We start from the raw sequence: 8,406 nt of genomic DNA, 5'->3' as shown, positions 1-8,406 counted from the left end.
GAGTGAGTGCATAGAATACTCCCACTGTATAAGTGTGAACAGTGTAGTGGAGCCATGACTCGAAAAGTTGCGGATATAATCGGCACTTACCAAACTGAAAAAGATTTTGTTCGTTTATCAAAGTGAATAACAAAATGTCTTTGTACAAAGCGTGGTCAGGTCTTGAACGGCTTTTGTTTTATGGTAGGTATATCTTGAGTCTTATTAACTTTCTAAATAGCAGACTGATTCCATAAATAGCAATTTGAACAGGTAATTTTCCTCTTTTCTTACAGAAACTTACAGATGCTGTTAATATTTGATTATAATGTCCAATAAGCACATCAAAGTCAGGACAAATCGAAGGCTTTGTCACCCTCGTATCGTACGAAAACAAGCGCGGGCGCAAATGGAGGGGACCGAGGTCGGCCCACCAGAGCGAGCGAGTTGACAGAAATATACACGTCTCGTTCTAACCAAGCCGGTTTCGATTTTTGGTCGACTTGATTCTTTTTGATACAGATTGTTTAGGTGCAATTAATCGTTGCATTTTTGGTAAGTTATTTATACATTTTGATGTCATGATTAAAACCTCTCAATGAAACATTTTGTATGAATTAAAATTTAAAATTTGAATTGATACGAATAAAAAGCTAATTAAGTATTTACTAGTTAATGAAAATACATGATAAGTATTATACTTATCAAGTAGTTAAATCTACTCTACCAAATAGTTTATTTTGTTAATATCACATTAAAAAGTATACATATTACTTATCCGTTCTACCTATTGACGCTTCAATTAGAAAAATAAATATAATTACTTAAATAAAAACAACTTAACTTAATGCCCCAAGTTGCTCAAAAATCCTTAATTTAAAGTAAATTTCCTTCCAAAGACTGGCCAATTAAATTTTCCTTAAAAGTTGTTGATAAGAAACCCAATAGAATTTATTGGGTTTCCTATCGACAATATAACTTTGGATTTTGTTTTTAGCAGAAGTATTTTGTAAAGCCTTCTGATACTTTTAGTTGCGGAAACATTAACAAACTTTCAAACTTTAAATCTCGAAAAAGAGGCTACAATAAGCTACATTTTATTTTGTAAAATTGTTAGTTAATTTTAGCTATTTATAATTATTATTCATCATCATCATAATTATAAACCACTGCTGGACATAAATAAGCCCAAGGACCCTTTTCTAGCCAGCTCTTTCCAGCTCTTCTTGAAGTCATCGGTCTATTGAGGAATTTTGAAAATTAGGTACTGTAGCTAATATGTTAACTATGATTAAATTATCTTTCAGTCAGTTTAAAAAGCTAAATTATCTTCATTAAAATATTCTAGGACAATTCACTCTGTAATTACAGTCTGATGTAGATTTACAGAGCTACTCGTATGCGCGTAGCATCCGTAGCTCGGTGCTACGGAGCGCAAAAGCTATGCTAGTGCTACGAGATTCCGACTACAGAGCTAAGCCATTCTACGAGAAATTTTGAGTTTAGTAATAAAATAATAATTAAGAGCGTTTATGGAAAGGCCCCCCCTTTGTGGTCATTATACCTTTTGATTTATTAATGATTCAAATAGTTAAAACTTGTAATTTCATAATGCTTTACATATTATTTAAAATAAAAAGTGGCCAATAACGGCGTAAAGAATAAAGATGGCCAAAATCGGTAGATATTTCTGCCCTTTATTCATTGTAAAATCTTTAACTTTACGTAAATATCTACCATAATTTACATTTAAAACAAGTACCGTAAAATAATTAATCTTCAAAATACTGCAATTAGTCCAGTCCCGTTAATATTAGCAGTGACGAAAGGCTTGCTATCCGTCTAAAATGCAACGCCAGAAATTCTAGCTAAATATTCGAAGAAGCTAGAATTACCGGGTAAGCAACGAAATTGTAATTTGTACGGTCTCGCCTGCCACTGACGATGGAAAATCGTCACAAATTGCCTTAATTAATTTATTCCAAACAAAATCGACCCCACAAAGAGCCTTCATAGCATTCAATTTTGCATTGAATTGGTAATTTCCACGGCACAATAACTCGTAACTGTATTATTTTGGCTTACTGTTTTTTGCCCCTTATGCTCTGTCAGCTACTTACAACTACTTTAAAAATGATTGTTTTCTCACGGTATTGGAAAGCAAATAGTTATTCAACTTTCTTTTTTTAGTGCTTAGCGACTTTTTACGAAGTTTAACGATGAAAAGTCTCAATTTTAGACTTTCCAGTCCATTAGGTGACTTTTTTATGATTTTTATATCTAGACTGCTATTAAAATGGTTAACGTTTCATTAGGTACGCGATTTTTTTTAAGAATATTTTTTGTGCTTGTCTGTGGGAGCTTTATAAAAGTTATTACTGTCCTATGTCAAATAGGATTTAGATCAAAAATATCTTGTTTTTTTTTTATTAATGCTGCGGTAAAAGCGATATCACATCAAGCTAGATATTGTGGTTTCCCTAGTTGTTATAGATGTGATTTGGCAACAAAATGTTATTTGAAGTCTGAGTTCAAATAAACCTGAATATTAAAGAACTATGAAATTAAAATTACTAATTACACATTTGCTTCATAATAGGCTAAAATCTAATCATGTGAGTATACTGAATTTGAAGTACAAGTCCCATAAAACATTTTGTATAGCCATGCAACTTTCGGTTTCCAATCTGGCTGTGATATTTGGAAGTAATTGACTTTCCCAACGCTCGTGAGAGCAGCCATGTAACACTAGTAGCAGCGGACTTATCAATGGATTCCACGGAATGAAACGCTATTGTAAACGATCTTTCATTCCGAAACGAAGCAGCGTTCATCATTGGAACTGATCATCTTTATTTCTTAGCTGTAGAGTTGTAATTCTTTTGGCTGTCCGCTGTGTTTTTTGTGCAACCAACCTACGTCGGAGGCTATCAATGAAGTCCACTCTAGTGTTTGTGTTAAGTCATCGTATTTTAATGAACTGCCGATGACACGCCGCACAAGTAATAGACTCACGGTGTTATTCTTTTTAGCGTCGATCTTTTTCTCAGATCATAGAAAGAGAATAGATATGAAGTCGCGCGTAACTACAACGAGAACCAGTGTCCCCACATTTCCCCCACCACAGCTCCCACACACACATTCAACTGTGTAAAAACAAAGCGACTGAGAGTCTACGACAACATGTGCAACCGGCTTAAAAGTGCTGTGATTGGCCAGAAGGCGTGCCTTATGGCCAATCAATGGCCGCGTGACGTGACGCACACTTTGAAAAAAGCAATTAGAGAGAAGAAAGATAAAATGGAGTCGATAAGATATCGATACTTTAAATCCTGGGGGCAAGGCTCGAAATTGGTTTAAAAAATGCTTGTATGAAAACCTTTTTATTATTATACGTTATTATTATGTTCTTTAACGATTTTTGCATAAAGTAGTCAGTTCCATTTTGTATGGACGAAAAACTCAGAATCAATTATTGGGACTAAATGAAGTTACCTTATATTAATTTACCCCAACCAAAGCTCAATGTCGTTATCGATGGAGTATAGAAGTTATAGACTGACAAAGTTTGTATGAAATGTCATGGGTTAAGTAGGTACTTGCGATTTTTACCAGTATTTACAATATTGGTAATATATTATTATTTACTTTAATAATAATAACAGGATCACTGTAATAATTATTAACTACTATCGCGCATTAACTTTTTAATTATGGCGAAATTCGTACCGCCTATGTTTATCAAAAATAATGCCTATATTAGGCTTTCAACTAGCTCTTATAGTAATTACATAGTTGACAGTTACTAATCCCTTCTACTATTGTTATTGTTTTTGTAAAAACTTAAAAATCGCAAGCAACTCATGATTTTTTCATTCAAAATTAGAAAATAGAAAATAATAATTTACTTCTATTTATCGATAATAGGAAACCGTATTAGAACACGAGCCCTGCACTATGTTACGACCGGCACATGCGGCCGTACTGTGTATTTTCACGCGTCAGTGGATATCGGAAGAAATAAAATACATTGCGCAGTAGTTACGCATGACATAAAGTGGTTGCTAACTAAATCGTCAATGTACAACGTGTTTGAATTTTTATCACCACTAATTTCGATATCGCAGTAAATGTCACGGCACTGAATTCGTTCGTAAAAATGTTTAGTTTTTTTTATTTATAAGCAAAATACCAATGGATTTGCAATACTTACATGTGGTAAATGACTTCATTGTTCCTGTAGTTCTTCGTTTCACTTATGTTATTGCACGTTACGACGCATTATCCAACAATATCGGAGAACATTTCCTCAGTACGACTGAATCGCGACTAACCTGGCGTCGCGGGCGATGTTCGTTTCTGGGCATATCGCGGAGACACGCGCCACGCCCCCGTTTCACATCTATTCCCTTCTATGATCTGAGATCTTTTTCTACCCTCCGTCTTTCGGGACGGGAACTCGAAATAAGGACGAAACTTTAGAATTCATTTTTTAGATTGCATTCCTTATTCTTGCTCTTTTTATCAGCTTCCTTGTTATAATTTGTTAGTATGTGGTGAATGGTCATTCGAATACCAATTTATTGTCAATCAAAGCCTTTTTGGTATGCCACTGGAAAAAGGTTTAAGAACCACTCCAGATAATAGAAATTTCTAGAATTCTTAGGCTGAGTTGCACCGCACCACCTTATTTTAACCGTAACAATAACAATAACCGGTGCTTGATGTATGGAGTTTAACAGATTTTGACGTTTGTCAAAGTAAAAGTAAGATGGTGCAACTCAGCCTTAGAGTTTAAAAAAGTAGTTTACGATTACGAAACTCAGATAATGTATAGTTCCGTGATACTTTCCTACTATAGATTATAAGATGAAGTCGAGACTTATCAAATGTAACTTGGGAATAGCCTTTAGATCAGATGGACGACCGAGATTTAATTAATTAATAGTCTTCAGAGGGAACAGATTGTGAAACATTGAGGATAGAGCCAACTTCCAATTATTAGTCGCTCAATTCGATTCTCGAGGGTAATAGTGCTGTTTCTAGTGCGATTTCATTGCAATAAAACTTATTACTATCTCACCAATCACAAACCAAAGTCATCAATCCAATCGTTATTAAAGTGACCTAATTCTTCTTAAGCTGAACATGATATGTTAAGCGTTCCATAAACATGATCCTCCTTTCTGCAGTCAGGTAAAAAGGATTACATTCCTGCGGGTAGTCAAAGACTCACAGCAGGTGCATTTCCTCGCGCCGGATGGCAAGCAGCGGAGCGTTTCGCTCGTTACCGTCTGACCGCTCGCTCATGACTCATTTCCGCAGCTTTTTCTACGCACTCTTAAGCTCATTTAACTTTTTCACAGCTTTCGTCCCGTGTGAGATTTTGGGTAAGTGAGTCTATGTTCCGTGCTTTTCGGCTTTAATTATTTGTTGGTCTAAAACACAATAAAGTCACAGAAAAAACCAAAGCACTTTCATGTTTAGTAACATTCTACAAGTATAGAATTTGTTTTTTCTCTCTTTTTGGTATGACGTGACAAAATATCATGTTTACGATATTAACTGTTTTATTCCAAATATGGTATCGTAATATTTTTGAGACCCAAATAATATACGTCATACGGTGGTCACTTTAACAAAGATTTTTTGCCTCTAGCCTAAAGACGGTCCTGTCAAGTTTGAAGGAATGTTTAATTTCCGGTCATTTTTAATTATAACAATTCCCAGAATGCTAGAGTGACTAAATAATAAAAAATATAGTTCAAAATAAATGTCCTTATGTTTAATTATTTGTTGTTTTGTTTAGATACAAATAGAGGTCAATTTGTCAAACGAATTTGATGAGGTCCTCATTCTTCCTTCGTTAATTACAATCATAATTAACTCTTGTTTCAAAAACTGAAAAAAAAAATCTCCAGTGGATAAGAGTACGTAAACAAAATCTGTAATTACGTGAAGTGTATCTACGTATAGAATGTAATGTGTTTGTACACGTATAAAAAGTGCTCTATCGTTCGACCGGTCCTTTGTTAAATAAATTAGTTTCGGTGTCTACCAAATTACGCCTCAAACCTATCTATATGTACAACACACTCGATCTTGGCAGGAAAATATGCTCTACCTATTATTCTAGTATGAATAAATTAACATACTTAAGGATCTTAACAAAACGGGAGTTGAAACAATAGGAGATCATACTTCATTTAAAGAAGCATTTGGGAACACTAGTGGCCGAATACTATTTGTTTTCATTGATTTATTCATGGTCAGGCTGAAGACTGAAGGCGCCGACAAAGACGGTCCTTTTGAAATACCAACTCGTTCGACTTGGTAATGAGAGTTTGTGTGAGACGTTACAGAATAACAAGTCGTGCCCGGTTGCCCAAAGTGAAACCGCATGATTGTTCGAAGGGATGGGAATTTCGGAAAACAAATAGCGACGATTGCGTAGCCATTTGTTTTGTTTTCAAAAGGAAATCTTTCAGTGCGCACGGCTATTGTTTATTAAGTCTGTTCTCGTATAAAGTTTATCAGTACGTTCGTGATAAGGCTGCATGTGATAAATTGCCTGTTTCATAAGGCGTTCATTAGGAGCGTGCAAAATGCGCTCCGTTGCGCTGCGATAACTTCGCCGATAACGGTTTTATTGCTTTAAATGTTACCTATTTGCTTATCCTGAATGACTTTAGGAAACTTAGAACTTAAATGAAACTAAGAAATTAATATTTTCCATAAAATATATTATATTTAACTGAAATTTATACAAGTAAATCATTTAATTTAATTACTGCTATTTAGATGACACGTTAATAGGAATACCACTGAAAAGCTTTAGGGCGGTCATCACACTGCGCCGCGCTCCGCCGCGGAGCCCGTGATTTCATATAAAAAATCCCGCGCGCAGACGCGTTGTCAGTGTAAAGTGCCGCGCGTGTTTTCTATACAAACTGAGGTACTTGCATATAATGATTAAATCTGTCGTCCCGCGTACCGCGGCGGAGCGCGGCGCAGTGTGATAACCGCCTAAGTGTGTCGGTAGACACAGAATCTTTCTTCCGTCAGAAGTAGTAGAATATCTCCTGTCAAAAGTGTCAGAATCTATTCCCTGTCAAAAGTGATATTTTATCTCTGTCAGAAGTGACAGAATCTTTCTCCTATCAGAAGTAAGAGAAGTGACAGATTATTTCTCCTGCCAGAAGTAGAGTATTCTCCACAGGGTCTGCCCGCATAGATTCATCTCGGTTGAATCGTTGGCCCTCGCTGCGTCGATGTAGTGCAAAGAGTTAATGCTGTCCTTAGAGTTGATAAAACGCTCTCGCTGAACTTAAGCTCGTAAAGTTTGAGTAAAGTATGTTCATTCCAAGAGCGAGTCCTTGTTCATTTCACAACGAATAGGAAAGTGTGACTTACTTTTAAAAAAACTTTACAAAAGAAAAACAAACTTCATTATGTATATTCATAAGTATGCTAAGTACACGAAATTCTCGTGATTATAGAAACAAAGTCCCTAAAGTTGTAAAAAGATTAAACTGTTTTTTAATTAGTTGTAGTTAATTAGTTTAATTGTAAATAGTTTTTATAATTAGTAATTTTTAAATTTTAGTTTTTAAGTCATTTTAAGTTAATGTATTATTATAAAATTTATTCTCGAATAAATATAAACAGTTAAAAAAAATTAAAAAAAAAAATTAATAATGTTTTATGTAATTTGATATTTTCTCTGCGAAACGAAATCTTTGATCAATATAAAATGTGGAGGAAATAGCACGTAGCGCTCTCCCATTCAACTTAATTACATTTTAATTAAAATTACGATTCTAAAGCTTTGTAAAAGACAGCTTAAATACAAATAAGAAAAGTTAATAAACCTTATATTAGGCTGAATTTATAATAGGTATAATATAAAGGAGAGCTTACTGTGCATCATTAGTTGTAACCGCTCTTAGCATATCCGACACAATGTCGAAGATTGCAGCTGACTTGCAATGCCGCGTGTTATTCACTTCTTTAATTAACTATCAAACCGGAGGCACCTCGATTATGAGATGCGGCTACTCGGCTTTGTGCCCTCACGGGCTACCTGCCCGATTTTCGTAATTTGTACCCAGCAAAATTAAACCCTAACCCGCGATAATAAGACCACGGTTCACACCTTCCCGCATCGGCGACGGGATGTCTCGACTTTGATATTGTTTTTGTGTGTATTTTTGGGTATTAGGCGTGTGTTGTCCCTTACGTTGATTACACAGATTTCGGTAATTCCTCTTTTTGCTTCCCTCAATCCCCTTCGTATCGCGCATTCGCGATATTCCTTTTGTTGCGAAGATATCTAGCAATCTTATTAGATTCTTCACAATGGAATAGAATTCCCTCTACAAAAGCTTCGCAATCAAGTTGCGAGGCGTCGGTCATCCATAATAATGT

This window comes from Ostrinia nubilalis, chromosome 15, assembly GCF_963855985.1.
Source record: "Ostrinia nubilalis chromosome 15, ilOstNubi1.1, whole genome shotgun sequence".
In the NCBI taxonomy this organism is placed as follows: domain Eukaryota; kingdom Metazoa; phylum Arthropoda; class Insecta; order Lepidoptera; family Crambidae; genus Ostrinia; species Ostrinia nubilalis.
This window is presented reverse-complemented; position numbering follows the sequence as displayed.